Source organism: Lycium barbarum, chromosome 12 (assembly GCF_019175385.1).
Source record: "Lycium barbarum isolate Lr01 chromosome 12, ASM1917538v2, whole genome shotgun sequence".
NCBI lineage: Eukaryota > Viridiplantae > Streptophyta > Magnoliopsida > Solanales > Solanaceae > Lycium > Lycium barbarum.
In genome coordinates, this window is record NC_083348.1 from 75,386,775 (window position 1) to 75,403,240 (window position 16,466).

The 16,466-nt window shown below is 33.1% G+C and overlaps 1 pseudogene; it reads right to left on the minus strand.

The window, feature by feature from the left end:
* Positions 1-3,388: 3,388 nt before the first annotated feature.
* Positions 3,389-16,255, minus strand: LOC132624449 (protein PHLOEM PROTEIN 2-LIKE A9-like; annotated as a pseudogene).
* Positions 16,256-16,466: the final 211 nt, after the last annotated feature.

The window sequence follows — 16,466 nt, forward strand, 5'->3', positions numbered from 1 at the left end:
AGGTTCCAACCAACGCCGACACAAGGCAGGCCAAACGAAAACGAAAAAACGGCAAAATAATATAGTAGGAAAGTACGAGGCCTAAGGTTTTCTTCTAGAACCAACCACTGAGAAAACTCAGTGGAGGAATATTTTTATTAAATAAATAATAGCAAAAAAACAAAGTAAAAGGTTCCAAACAAAGCCGACACAAGGCCGACCAAATGAAAACGCCAGTAACAAAGGTAACATTATATTCAACTTTTAGTTTTTTAAAAACAAAATTATCGTCGTATGAGATGATATTTCTATCAATAAATCAGAAATTATAAAGTTGAGGGAGCATAAGCGCAACCCGCTGTTCTAGTTTGCAGCTAATAACTGAGATCAAAACAATAAACGTCATTAGTAAAACAATGTTCAAACAACGCAACAATATTTTAATAAAATCAAGAAAAAAATGACAAAATAATATTCAAAATCATAAAATTCAACGTGTGTCCTTAAGAAATTTAATTCCCTTAAATTCCGAGGATATGGATTACCTCCTCCGTAGATAAAACGGATAAGCTTGTCAAAGGAGTAGCGGTACCTCAAACGCCTATGACTTCACGCGAACTCAAAGAAGGTAAACAAATCACACAAGTCACTGACTCGATTTTTATTTTGTAAAACTGTGCAGATTGCAGATGGTATGCAGAATTTTTGTTGCGCAGAAAATGAGGCCTTGCCTCTATATTTATAGCCAGCGAAATATCTGTTCAGAACATGTATGGTGTTTGTTCGGAAAGGCCATGCCTTTTCAGAAAATAGAAATGTCTGTTCGGAAAATATTCCATGAATTTCTAAATTAATTTTAGCGGAAAATTATTACAAATGGAAAAATGAATAAATAAATTTGCTCTAAAATGATTATCAATCAATTGACTGAAGCCGAGCCGAGTGACGTCGACGGCGCGAGAACAATCCCTTTTCTCAACTCTTTAAGAGCTAAAAGAAGTGTTTCTCTATTTAAGCACACTTATTTTCCTTTCCACCACCTATACATGTGGGACAAAGCTGCTTTCCAAAAAGAATTTTTCTTTAAATCTCATTTTCCCTCCATTTCCTTTCTTCTTCCATTTCTCATTCACACTCACTTAACTAACTTCATTCATTAGCTAACTTTAACAATAACTGCTCGCAAACAATAAAGCACAGGCAAAAACTATACAATGTTTTGCACAAACAGGGGCAGATCTACGTGGGTGGCAGGGTGTTCACCGGAACACCCTTGACAAAAAATTATAGTGTATATATAGGGTAGATTTTCTGTGCTTATGTACATATATTAACTTTTGAATACCCTAAACAAATGCAAAAGATTAGCTCTAGTAATCTAGGGTGTTCAAAATTGTCTCTAGTTTCCTAGGTTCGATCCCCGTTGACAACATTATTTTTAATATTTAAGTTTACTTCTTGCTATTTCTATGCTGATGATATATTCAATGTTAGAGGCATTGTTTTGTTGTAAGCTTAATGCTTCTACTTTAAGTTATCATTAAGTTCAATATATGAATGTAAGAGATCATATGATTGTGAATCATAGTTTCATTCGTGATGCAAGCAATACAAACACAACTACAAATCTATATATATATATATATATATATATATATATATATAAAGCAAGACAAAGGCCCGTTGACGTGGCATGCTTTAGAATTCAGTATTTGTATTTTCTTCTATTTTTGCCAATTTTCCTTCAAATCTACTTTAAAAATCAGAAAAAAAGGAAAAAATAAATGGAGTCTTTGTTTTACTATAAGACTCCAAGAGTCGCTTCGCTTAGTTCCTTGTAACTTCTGGAAAACGAAGCGTTCCTACCGAAAACCTACTGCTTTTTTTCCTCTTCCATTTGAGAGGTCCATCTAAAATTGTAAGTTTCACATATATCTAATCCTGACGTATATCTAACCTTGAATTTATCATTTTTTTTTTATGTGCAGACAAAGTATGTAGTGAAGGAGAAAGGGAAGAAGATTTTTCTATAACAGAGTTAAACCATATGGCCAAAACTATGTGTGTTAGAGGGACTAGGATTTCCTATGAAACTTGTGAAGTCGAAGGTATATACATATATCCAACTTCTTTTTCCCTTCTTATTTTTGTAGCATTCTAAACATACAATTATGTGAATATGGGCTTAACTGTTGAAGTATAATTTTTACTAAAATCATGAACCATGTCTCTGTTCTGATCATACTTATTTAAAAGTTTAGACCTGTATTTCAGAATTTACGCCGATCTAGAATCTTCACCACTCCAATTAAGTAGCAATAAAGTTTATATCTTTTGGTTGTTTTTCAATTATGTAGCACTAAAGTTTATATCTTTTGGTTATTTTGTCGTCCATTCTATGAGATAGTTTGTATCTTTTGGTTATTTTCCAATTATGTCTCAATAAAGTTTGCATCTTTTGGTTATTTGTCGTCCATTTTGTGAGATTTGATTAATCTTGAATATGTTCACTTAATGAGTTTTTTGTCTAACGTTTGTGCATAGATAATGCCACTAAATATTTATTTATTGTTTTCCTTATATATTTGCTCGAGCAGTACTTTGCTCCGTAACTTCACGTATTGTTTGGGTTTTGTTAAAAGTGTTTGTAGGGAAAAGTTGAACATTTCAAGTTTCATTGGCTAACTAATTAAACAATATCCGAGAGGAAGTTTACCATCTTTGAGAAATATCTGAAGGTACAAGTTCTTCATTTTTTTAAGTTGGTGTTTTCTTTCATGTATTCTTGTATCAAATCTTTTTTTCCCCCGTTTTTTATATCGGATTTTGGGAGAGTATGAGTCCAAGTATGAGAATTTTGGTGAAACTTTTATCACTTTGTCTTCTTTTTAATATGCAAATAGCTGGGAATTTTGGGGGCTACGATATTATCATAATAGTCTAAAGTTGTAAGAAAAGCAGTCAATTTTTTAAAAAGTATAAAAGCCAAAATTTTCTAACGTTTATTGAACAAGTGTTTCCAGAAGACCAAAAATCTCTAAGGTTTGATGAAACTATTGTTTCCGATAGTATTACGATATATTTTACGCACAATACCTACTAGCTTTTCCCTTTCTTTACTTCTACTATGTTATTCTTTCTCCCTCACTTAGATTGATTTTTTCTGTTCCTTATACCTTTACCTCTTACTGATTTTGTAGGCTCTTGACGATTTCGACAACAAGAAAGGAAGGAAAATTGTCAGTCAATTCTTCGTTTCTCTATATTTTCACAGTTTTAATGATGTGAATATTTAGGCTAAATTCTTGTGGACTATAATGTTGATGCATAGAGGCTGAAATAGCTTTGAGATATATGGATTAGTTTAATGCTGTAATGTTGCTGTAAATTTACATCTTGAATACATGTTTCATTTAAGTATGAGAATAGTTTATATCCAAATATGTAATTTCGATAAAGTATTTAACGTTTTCATCAGAAGTGTTGAAGCGATTACTCTTGAAATACAATTTGATTTCCATACGCCTGTACAATATCCAAAGCTTTTCCTTCTTATTTGGTGTGTTTCATTTTTTTTTTAAAGAAAAAAAACTCATACAAATAGGGAGATATGGCTTTTTGGAAAAATCATGAACAAGTGATAGATTTTATTGCCTGTACTTTGTGACAAGGCAAGTGTGAGTAAAATCTTAAAGTGGTAATGTTTGATTCATTAACATGTACATCATCATAAGTCTGTACTCTACTTAATTCGTTTATGCTATTCATATTCCTATAGGTAGCTTCAATTTTTAAATATTGACTGCTGAAGTTTCGCGTTTAACCATTTGAAATAGTGAGTGAAATGTTAGGTGCTGGCTTGAATTGAAGCACCGTACTTGAGACTGGAATAAAGGTTCCATGTTCGATAATCTTCCAATCAATTCTCCGGTCTACTGTTGGTTTTCCTGAAACCAGTTTTTCACTACTTCTATAGGGTGTTCTTTGAGAAGCAAAGGTACTGTTCAAACTTTTCCTTCCACTTCAGTTAGTTACATATCATTAGATAAAATTATCGTACACTCTTCCGCTATATTTTTTTGCCTCCATTAAAAGATTAAATTCTTGAGGTCAATGTGATCAGATTTCAAATCAAGTTGGCGTTATATTTCAAGATCACACGTAGCCTTGTCTTTTGCCACCACTTTCTCATAAAGCATTTAAGTTGTATTATTCTTGAATGAAAAACTTATAAGCATGACCAGCACTTAATTTTCAACCTAATAGTTGAGAGAAGACTATGTCATGTAAGTCATTATAAAGAGATTTATATAACAAGATATTTACCTCATCAGAAAGAAATACACACACACACATAATGGAGACCACTCTATCTGTTTTGGTGCTTATCCTTAAAAATATTTTTGATCCTAAATTAAGGGGTTGCTTACAAATATGTTATTGGTTTCTATTTTTTTTTCCTTGACAATCTTTCACTGTTATGGTAGGCTGAACATTCTTCCTTTTTCTAAACTTTGTTACTAATTTTGCTACAAAAAAATAAAACGAGAGTTTTTTTATCACAAGAATGTATTTTAAATTTAGATTGTCTTTGCACCAACAAAATAAAAAAGGGAGGTTTAACCAAGTGTGATACCTATGAAAGACCCTGAGAGTTGTGGAATTCAACACATATACTGATTAGATAGCCTATTTCACATTTAATCTAGAAATGTTTCTTACAATTCTTTTTATATAAGATGTTAAAAGAACTATAAAAAGTGGTAGAATCATCAAAAAGATGTTTATTTTTGAAGATTTATTTTCTTTATGGGTAGTATGACTTAAAATTAAAGTATATTTTGATTTTTCATGACCGCGCCAAACGCGGACAAGTACAGTAGTTAAATATATGTAAGAAACCACACTCTAACAAAATACATGGAACAAAAATATGACTTTTAACTTGAGTTTCCTCTCTTATTTCACTCCATCAGCTAAATTAGCTTCTCTCTGTCAAGTTTACACAATGAATTTTGAGACCTCCTTTCCACTTTTTGTTCCAAACTTCATACAACCCAAAACAAAGCTTATCATCAGCATTCCCCTTCCCTTTTGTTATTGTAATAGTTTTTTGTATCATCTTTTTGTCCTTCTCACTTGTCAAATTCACCTTTCTCCATTGAGTGTTATCTCCCCCATTTAGCCATAATATAAACCGGTGACTCATTCCAACCGAACGCATCAGTCATCAATGACATTGTAAAGCCAATGTCGTATGATTTCTTTTCTACAACATTGTCAATGCAACCAGTTACCTCCAGCCAGTTTACTTGTATAAGTTCTGCACCATCATTTCTGTAATTCAAATATATTTAATTACAATGTTAGCTCAAACTACAAATTAAATACGTAGTAGTAACACGTTCAATATGAAAAACTTAATTAGATTTGGTATGCCCAATCTTACTCGTATTTGGGTAACCTCCAAAAGCGCTTATCGTTTCCCCAAATAATATTATGAGCTTTGGGATATACTATATAACCCTGCAAGCAACGCAAAAAATTATTATTTGTCAAAGAACGTTAATCTTCAAAAAGCAAAAAAAAAAAAAAAACATGAACCAAGTATAATGCAAGAAGCAAAATAATGGATCCAGCTCCCCTCCAGTAGGGGATCCGTCCAGTTGCTCCGGTGCTACCCGAAATAAGCTACACGTGTCCTTTCAATTATTCAAAGGACCAGATTCATTTCGCTAACCCAGATATTAACTATGGTTACATATATCTCTCACTTAGCTATGCAATCTCTTCGAAAAGTAGAACGACAAGACGATGCAGAATGCTCACACAATTCACTCCTTTTCTTAATCACTATTTTCACAAAAAAGAAAATACAGTTCATGCGATATCTCTCTATAAGAAGAGGAGAACAAATCTAAAAGATGCACAGGGTTTAAAACATTTTAAAAATCTTAGCAAGGAGCAATGGCGGAGCCAGAATTTTCATCCAGGGGTTCAAAAATTCTAAATGGTAAATATACGAAGAAGTCAGGGGTTCAACATCTATTATATATACATAATAAAATAATTTTAACTTTGAAAATACACTTTAATTTTTCACAACCCCTGGACATACGCTGGCTAGCAAGGAGAGTGTATTCAACTACTCTAAAGCTTAGTTTTGGCAGAAATGGAGATCCAACAGAGCTTTGTTGACTTCGGTACAAAAAATTCAACTTGGAGTTTCTTAGAACTATAAAAGCCAAATAGAGGACCCAGAGAAGCCATGAAAATTGAAAAGAGAAATGGTTGATGCACTTGGATGCAGAATTTGGGGTTTCTCATGAAATACCGAGTAATTTTTTTCTTGGGTTTTCTTTTTCTCCTATTGTATTCATAATTATATTCTTCAATTGAGACTACTCACTCCGATTCAACATTTTTCCTTTGTTTGTTCCAATTATTTGATTTACACAAGTAAATATTACATCTACCTGCTCTGTTTTCTAGATAAATTTGGGATGTGTTTCTTGGTAGCAGCTAAAGGTAAACGAAGAGAGGAGAGAGAATTATTGGTAACTATAGTTAATACTCTGTATTAGTTATTGAGTTAGCAAAATGAATATGGTCCATTAAAAAATTATAAGGACACGTGTAACTTATTTAGGGTAGCACTGCAGCAACTGGACGGATCCCTTACTGGAGGGGAGCCGGATCCCAAAATAATGGGAGAAACAAGAATTGCAATATTGGAAGAAATGCATGAAATTTCGTGCACCTTTTCTGTTTTACAGAATGCGTGATTGCCTTGATAGTGAAACTTTGAAGCCATTTGGTGATAGGTCTTTTGAGCATTTTAATATTATTTTATTGATATTAAAGTGTCCCATTCTTTTGTTTGACCATTCATGTTTGTGGGGCTGAAAATAGCCTCTTCAATTCTTACGTTTTCTTGGTACCGTAATATGGCCATTTAAGCTTTCAGTTATAGGGGTAATAATAGGCAGTAATGGTCCCTTCCTATTGGTCTTTCATTTCCTCACACGTCTCAATTATGCCTTGTAACTTATCTTCCCATTATCACATTTAGTACTCCATATTCACACTAGGGGTGTACATGGACCGGGTTAGTTCGGATTTTTTAAACACCAGACCAAACCAATTGTGTCGGGTTTTTAAATTTATACACCAAACCAAACCAATAAAATTCGGGTTTTTCAACCTCGGGTTTTCTCGGGTTATTCGGTTTTCTCGGGTTTTTCGGGTTTTTTTTCCGGAATAGTCTTGACACAAAACATATAACTTTTACTTCAAATATTTCTTTAGTCCTAGTAAGATACAACTATATAATTAAGGTGTTTCTTAAGAAAATAAAACAAAACGTGAGAAGAGTGATGACATTGTATTAAAATATTCAACAAAAGCTAATATAATCGGTTAAAATAAATATTGCTAATTAACGAGACATAAAAGAAAATGACCATAATCTAATAATACTAAGTCATGCTAAAATAAGTATTAATTACATGACAAAGAAAAAAAAAAGTTATGTATTTTTACTCTCTAAATCAATTATGCAAAACTAAAGAATAGATATCCAACATTATTGTCATTCCTAGTGGTAAATTGAATTTCTTTTGTTAGCATTAGTGTTGAGTTGGTTTTGGTTTGGGCTTTATTTGAGTTACTAATATCCATAGGATATAAAACTTATTGACATTCAAAATTCTAAGTTCAAGCTTGAATAATATGATAATAGATAAAAAAAAAATACGAAAACATTTAAGAAATATTTATAAATTACATTACAAATAAATATTTTTATGTATAAAATATTTTAAAAATTGAATACATGTACTGTCGGGTTGGTTTGGTTCGGTTTGACTTTTTTTAGTTAAAACCAAACCAAACCAATTATGGTCGGGTTTTTTTTTTCAACACCAAACCAAGTCAAACCAAACTACTAGTCGGGTTTTTTTCTCGGTTTGACTCGGTTTATCGGTTTGGTGCGGTTTATCGGTTTACTTTGTACACCCCTAATTCACACCACTTTATTGTCCCTTTAATCCATTCTTTTAATCCAATTAACTCAAGGATGAATTTTTCAACTATAAATAGTTTGTCATCCTTACTTTGTGGACATAGAGAAAAATAGTGTATGAAAAGTGAGTTAAAAAAAAGAGAGTTTTTTCTAGTTGAAGGAAGGTGTTCTTTTTGGTGGAGCTTTGGACTCAACATCTTGTACAGAGTTTGTTGAGTTATATGACGTGATCGGGCTGTTGTATCCTGGAGGGGACAAGTCAGAAAGGTTACTGCTGGACCAGTAGATTTGCTACAGTGGGCTTGAATCTCCTTAAAGAGAGCGAGATATCCGCGCCTCAGCCGAAGATATTTTTCATTTTTATTTTTCAATTGTAATAGTAATTTCATTGTAATATCACCAACAATTTTAAGGAGATTCACATGGCTACAATTGAAAAATCCGCGGATGTCAAAGTAGGAGATCTTAACAAGCCATTTCGGTTCAACGGTACTCATTTTAAGAGATGGAAGGGTAAAGTACTTTACTACTTAAGTTTCTCAATGTTTCTTATGTGTTAACTGAGAAGAATCCAAATAAAGTAGACAACTCTTCAATGAATGATGAAGAACTTATTTCTCTTCAAGAAAAAATTGAAAAGTACGAGGAAGATTCATACAAGTGTCGGTATTATTTACTTAATTATCTATCAGATAATTTTTATGATTATTATGATATAACTTACTCTACTGCAAAGAAAATTTGGAAAGCATTGCAGAGTAAATATGATACCGAGGAGGCTGGAGCGAAAAAATATGCTGCTAGTAGATTTTTTCGTTTCCAAATGGTGGACAACAAATCAGTGGTAGATCAAGCTCAAGATTTTATAATGATCGTTGGAGAGCTTAGGTCCGAGGAGATAAAAATTGGAGATAACCTTATTGTTTGTGGCATAATAGAAAAACTTCCACCTTCATGGAAGGAATTTAAAAAAACTATGCGCCACAAATAAAAGGAATCCTCTCTTGAGACATTGATTATGCGAATCCGCATGGAAGAAGAGGCAAGGGGCCAAGATGCACTTTTGCAAACGGAAGAAAGCAAATTACAACCCGTCACAAACAAGGTAAATTTAATTACTTCAAATAATGTTGCTCCTAATGCTAACGAAAATACCTCTATGAAGCCTAAGAAGAAAATATTCAAGAAAAATAATGGTAGACCTCCCAAGAAAAATAATGGTGGTAACAACCAAGCACAAAATCAACAGACACAAAATGGAGGACCATGCTTTGTCTGTGGCAAGAGTGGGCATATTGCTCGATTTTGCAAATTTCGGAAACATGGTCCTACACCTCAGGCGAACGTTACCGAAGAGCCACTTGTGGTGGTGATAACAGACATAAATATGGTTGAAAATGTTGATGGATGGTGGGCTGATTCTGGTGCAAACCGTCATGTCTGCTATGATAAAGATTGGTTCAAAGTGTATACTCCATTTGAGGAGCCCAAAATCATCATGCTTGGTGATTCTCACACTACTCAAGTGCTTGGAAAGGGAGATGTCGAGTTGAGCTTTACCTCAGGAAGGGTGTTAACTTTAAAAAATGTACTTTTTACTCCTTCCATGAGAAAAAATTTGATGTCTAGTTTTCTTCTTAATAAAGCAGGCTTCAAACAAATTATTGAGTCTGATCAATATGTAATAGTGAAAAAGGGTATTTTTGTGGGAAATGGGTATGCTTGTGATGGGATGTTCAAGTTGAATGTTGAGATGAATAAAGTTACTAGTTTTGTTTACATGCTTTCTTCTACTAATTTTTGGCATGCTCGTTTGTGTCATATTAATAATCGTTATGTGGGAATCATGAGTAGTTTAGGATTAATCCCAATGATTAAAAAGGATTTTGAAAAATGTGAAGCTTGTAATAAAGCCAAAATCACAAAAATGCCTCATTTCCAAGTTGAAAGAAAAACTGAATTGTTAGAGTTAATTCATACTGATATTTGTGAACTTGGGGAAATTTTAACTCGTGGAGGAAATAGATATTTTATTACTTTTATTGATGATTTTTCTAAGTATACATATGTTTTCTTGATGAAAAATAAAAGTGATGCTTTTGAAAATTTTAAAATTTATCTCCCTGAAGTTGAAAATCAATTTGGTAGAAAAATAAAAAGGATTAGAAGTGATAGAGGCCGAGAATATGAGTCTAATGAGTTTAATTCTTTTGTTAGGTCATTGAGAATAATTCATGAAACTACTCCACCTTATTCTCCTGCGTCTAATGGTGTAGCAGAGAGAAAAAATAGAACTTTGGTTGAGTTGACTAATGCCATGCTTATTGAGTCTAGTGCACCTCTAAATTTTTGGGGTGAAGCTATTTTAACTGCTTGTTATGTGTTGAATCGTGTGCATCATAAAAAGACTAAATTAACACCATTTGAGTTGTGGAAAGGTCACAAGCCAAATTTGGGATATCTAAGAGTTTGGGGTTGTCTAGCTTATGTAAGGCTAATGGATCCCAAAATAAGTAAATTGGGTAAAAAAATTACTACTTGTGCTTTTCTTGGTTATGCTTCAAATAGTACAGCCTATAGATTTTTTATTCTTGAAGATAATATAATAATAGAATCAGGTGATGCTATTTTTCATGAAAATAAATTTCCATTTGATTCTAAAAATAGTGGGGGTCATAGGACTAACGAAATATTTTATCACTACCTAGTTCTTCTACTTCTGTTTTGAAAAATAAAGAAAGTGATGATTTTGAGTTAAGAAGAAGTAAAAGAGCTAGAGTAGAAAAATATTTTGGTCCTGATTTTTATGTTTTTAATGTTGGAAATGACCCTCTCAATTTACAAGAAGTTTTATCTTCACATGATGCTATTCTTTGGAAAGAGGCTATAAATGATGAAATGGAATCACTTATTTCCAATAAAACTTGAAAGTTAGTTGATTTACCACTAGGTTGTAAAACAATTGGGTGTAAATAGGTCCTTAGAAAAAAATTAAAACCGGATGGCTCTGTTGATAAATATAAGGCTAGACTAGTTGCTAAAGGTTTTAAACAACTAGAAGGCCTAGAATTTTTGATACTTTTTCTCCGGTAACTAGAATTACATCCATAAGGCTTTTAATTGCTATTGCTGCAATTTTTGATTTGCATATTCACCAAATGGATGTAAAAATTGCTTTTTTAAATGGGGACCTAAATGAGGAAATTTATATGGAACAACCCGAAGGTTTTGTTGAAGCAGGCCAAGAAAGCAAATATGAAAACTTACTAAATCCCTACATGGCTTGAAACAGGCACCAAAGCAATGGCATGAGAAATTTGATTCCTGCATGAGTGAAAATGGTTTTAAAACAAACGAGTGTAATAAGTGTATTTATCATAAGTCTTGGAATAATTCACATGCTATTGTTTGCCTCTATGTTGATGATTTATTGATCTTTGGCTCTAACATGAATGTTATTGGTGAAACTAAAAATATTCTTAGAAGCCATTTTGACATGAAAGATCTTGATAAGGCCAATTTAATTCTTGGAATAAAATTACTAAAACATGTGATGGAATTTTCCTTGAACAGTCACATTATGTTGAGAAAATTTTGAAAAAATATAACTTTCTTGATTGCAAGCATGTTGTAACTCCTTTTGATTCAAGTGTTCACTTGTTTCCTGTTCAAAGTGAAAATGATGTGATAAATCAAAAGGAATATGCTAGCTTAATTGGAAGTTTGAGATATGTGACTGATTGCACTAGGCCTGATATTGCGTATGCAGTTGGAGTACTTAGCAGGTTTACGAGCAAGCCAGGTAATGAACATTGGCATGCCATAACGAGAGTTATGAAATATTTAGTGGGTACAAAAACTTATGGCTTGTTTTATAAAAAAATATCCTGCTGTACTTGAAGGCTTTTCTGATACAGATTGGAACACTTTATCTGGTAATTCCTGTTCTACCACTGGTTATATTTTCACGTTGGCAGGTGGTGCTATTTGTTGGAAATCAAAAAAGCAAACTATTATTGCTAACTCTACCATGGAGGCTGAACTAATTGCTTTAGCTTCAGCTAGTGAAGAAGCGAATTGGTTAAGAGATTTATTATTTCAAATACCTTATTTTGAAAAACCAATTCCTCCTATTTTAATTCATTGTGATAGCACCGCTACGATTGGTAGAGTTCAAAACCGTTATTACAACGGTAAATCCAGACCTATAAGGAGAAAACACAGTATTGTAAGATCATATTTGACAAGTGGTACCATTAACATTGATTATGTTAAATCTTGTGATAATCTTGCAGATTCTCTAACCAAGGCCTTGGCAAGAGAAAAGGTCTGGAGCACATTGAGGGGGATGGGATTGAAGCCCATAAATTCATGAGTCGTATATGAGGAAACCCAACCTGGGGACTAGAGATCCTATAACCAGGTTCAATGGGGAAAACAAATCATATGATGACTTATTGAGAAAATGCACTTTTTTTTATTCCCTCCCTATGGTGTGAGTGCATTATTCTGTAACAGTTTGTGAAGGTTGAGTTTATAAACTCTTAATGAAATTTTGTAGCTCGTATGAGTGGGGTGTTAAGTTACAGAAGCACTCTTGACAGATTTCACCTATGTGAGTGTGGAAGTAGGCCGCTTCCTATGAGAATTGGGCTTGTTCTCAAAATCACTCATGAAACCAGGATAACACAAGGCCGTAATGTCCTGGCTGTGAAAGCTCATGTTAACACCTTGATTATTATGTGTAAGCAATAATTTTTTATTTCCCTAAAGCAGTCATAGTTCAAGTCTGAGACCACTACGGCTCTGGATTAAAGATTATTGTTTTACTAAATGGAGGTTTAATGCAGAGCACACCTTCATTATGCATAATAGTCTTCCTTCAGCTGATAAACTCTCTTGTATAATATTAAATTGAGTGGGGGATTGATAGGTCTTTTAAGCATTTTAATATTATTTTATTGATATTAAAGTGTCCCAATCTTTTGTTTGACTTTGACCATTCATGTTTGTGGCCATTAAGGCTGAAAATAGCCTCTTCAATTCTTATGTTTTTTTGGTACCATAATATGGCCATTTAAGCTTTCAGTTATAGGGGTAATAGTAGGCAGTAATGGTCCCTTCCTATTGGTCTTTCATTTCCTCACACGTCTGACTATGCAATTATGCCTTGTAACTTATCTTCCCATTATCACAGTTAGTACTCCATATTCACACCACTTTATTGTCCCTTTAATCCATTCTTTTCATCCAATTAATTTAAGGATGAATTTTTCAACTATAAATAGTTTGTCATCCTTACTTTGTGGACATAGAGAAAAATATAGTGTATGAAAAGTGAGTTAAAAAAAGAGAGTTTTTTCTAGTTGAAGGAAGGTGTTCTTTTTGGTGGAGCTTTGGACTCAACATCTTGTCCAGAGTTTGTTGAGTTATACGACGTGATCGGGCTGTTGTATCCTGGAGGGGACAAGTCAGAAAGATTACTGCTGGACCGGTAGATTTGCTGCAGTGGGCTTGAATCTCCTTAAAGAGAGCGAGATATTCACGCCTCAGCCGAAGATATTTTGCATTTTTATTTTTCAATTGTAATAGTAATTTCATTGTAATATCACCAACATTTGCTATATAAGTTGAATTCACAAAATTACAAAGAATGTGGAGATTTGAGTGCCTTATAGTAATTTGGCCTACAACAATAAGATATATATATATAGACATGAAATTTCATGCACCTTCCAGCTACATGCATGCACTCGCCGAAAATAGGAAAGGGAATCAAGTCATACGCGGACGAGGCATTTAGCTAAGAATACCACCAACCAATGTAGAAATGTCCTAAACTTCAGTAATATGAAACTTTAAGAAGACATATTTGATGTTTTGTCAATAAATTGAGTGCATATTAAATAATTTTAAAATATTGGATACATGTTAAATAGTGGTGTCCAAATAAGGTACTTCCTGATATTTTTAAGAAGGAAATGCTTTAATTATCCATTACGTGGGGTTACCCAGTGCAAATCCGAACTAATCAGACTAGGGGCGGAGCTAGTAGGCACGATACGTGTTCAGTCGAACTCAGTAGCTACTGCTCAAATAATGTATCTGTGTAAAGAATTCATTAAATATGTATAAATATTTAATTTAGGATTCAGTTATTACTACTTAAAGTTGTCATTCTAAAATGGAACCCATAAAATTGAAATCTTGATTAAACTTCTTAGCAAGACCAATTAGTTTCGAGCGCTAGAGACTATCGGACCGAGAAAATAAGTTTAAAATAAGTGCTCTGTAGTTCGTACTACGGCATGAAGCTAGAACCGCTCTTTGTTTTTGTACTAGAGATTGAGTACAAATTGCTAAAGATTGAATAATATATATACCCACAAATAAATGGCTTTTGTATCATATTCTCACATGGTAAGTACTGGCCTGGAAACAGCTTTCCATTGCTTATAAGTTCACTTTCAGACCTTTTCTCATTGCCTTTTTTTATTCTAACTATCCCTTGATCCTAGTCAGCCCAAATGGTGGTCTTTAATTATTGCCCTTCCGAACAAAAGCAACATAGTACAAAGACATTACTATCCCTAATCGTTACATATAAAAAAATATCGTTATTCAAATCTACCCTTATTCAAATCCTTCCCTTCTTTCATATCGTTAACCCAAACTTCGTGCCCAATTTTTTCACATTATTCAAATCGTTGTTTCAAGCCAGATTTCTCAATTGATTTTGCTGCTACAACATCAGTAAAAGGTACAAATCTTAATTCAACTCAATTTAACGATTTTATTGAGTTTAGATTGTTAATATTTGAAAAAAAAAATCATCTTCTACGACCTGATTATTAAGAAAAAGCTGACATACAACTCAGATTGAACATTGCGCATGATAAAATTAATCAGCAAAATAGAATTGATTGGATTTATTACTTTGTTTTGATTTTAATTACTTTATACCTTACTTAAATTAGTATACAATGCTTATTTACTTGAAATTGTAATTACAGTAAATTCAATTTAAATCAGGCAATGCTTATCGATTTAAACTTGAATTAAGGCAAACTGTGTACAAATTTTGAACAAGTATGCCGAATGAGGCAAAAGTTCAATTTATTTAGGAGTACATTTTGCCGTTAGAGGCAAAGTCCATTATCATAAACAATACAAAAAGTACTTATGCCGGAGGAGGCAAAAGTTCAATTTACAAAAGAGTAGAGTATGCCGTTATCGGAAAAATTTCTGAACAAACTTCATAACACGTATGCCATAGAGGGAAAAACTTCTGATTTATATAGAAGTATAAATCAGTCCATTTTAAATTGGAATAACTGTTGCATGGATTTGATTTATATTGCATGAAGATAGAGGAGGTTTTTCAGTTTTTTTTTTTTGAACCAAAAACAGTTACTGCATTATGATAAGCAAAACAAAAAGTACTTATGCCGGAGGAGGCAAAAGTTCAATTTACAAAAGAGTAGAGTATGCCGTTACCGGCAAAGTTCTGAACCAATTTTATAACAAGTATGCCGAAGAAGGCAAAAGGTCTGGTTTATATAGAAGTATATATTAGTCTAGTTGCGTCAATCCTCTAATTGGAATAATTGTTGCAGACATTTGATTTAAATTGGATGAAGGTAGAGGAGGTTTTAATTTTTTTTTTAACCAAAAACAGTTACTGCATTATCATCAGCAAAACAAAAAGTGCTTATGCCGAAGGAGGCAAAAGTTCAATTTACAAAAGAGTATAGTATGCCGTTACCGGCAAAGTTCTGAACCAATTTCATAACAAGTATGCCGGAGAAGGCAAAAGTTCTGGTTTATATAGAAGTATAAATTAGTCCAGTTGCGTCAATCCTCTAATTGGAATAACTGTTGCAGGCATTTGATTTAAATTGGATGAAGGTAGAGGAGGTTTTCATTTTTTTTTTAACCAAAAACAGTTACTGCATTATGATAAGCAAAACAAAAAGTACTTATGCCGGAGGAGGCAAAAGTACAATTTATAAAGGAGTAGAGTATGCCGTTACAGGCAAAGTTCTAAACAAACTTCTGAACAAGTATGCCGGAGAAGACAATACTTCTATTTAGAAGCCATTAAAGTAAAATTCTACAAAGCTAAAGAAACTTAGACTTCATTAACATACATTTAAATATATATGTCCACAAAACATAAAATCCTAACTTCATAAGTACCAAACTACCATCATCAGTTCTAATTTCATGTGTACCCATTCCAAATTGCCCCATCGTCAATTTGACCAGTGTGCTGGAATAACCTCTGTCTTACAAATCGTAATTCTCTTCGTAGATCATTATTTTCTCTACTTAGAGCACCGTAAAGAACCCTTAGAAAATCTATGTCTCTTTTGATATCAGCAATTTCTTGAGTAATTTGCAAATTTGCAATATTAGGATGGATTTGGTTATGAAGATGGGCATGTTCATGTGCTTGCCCGTG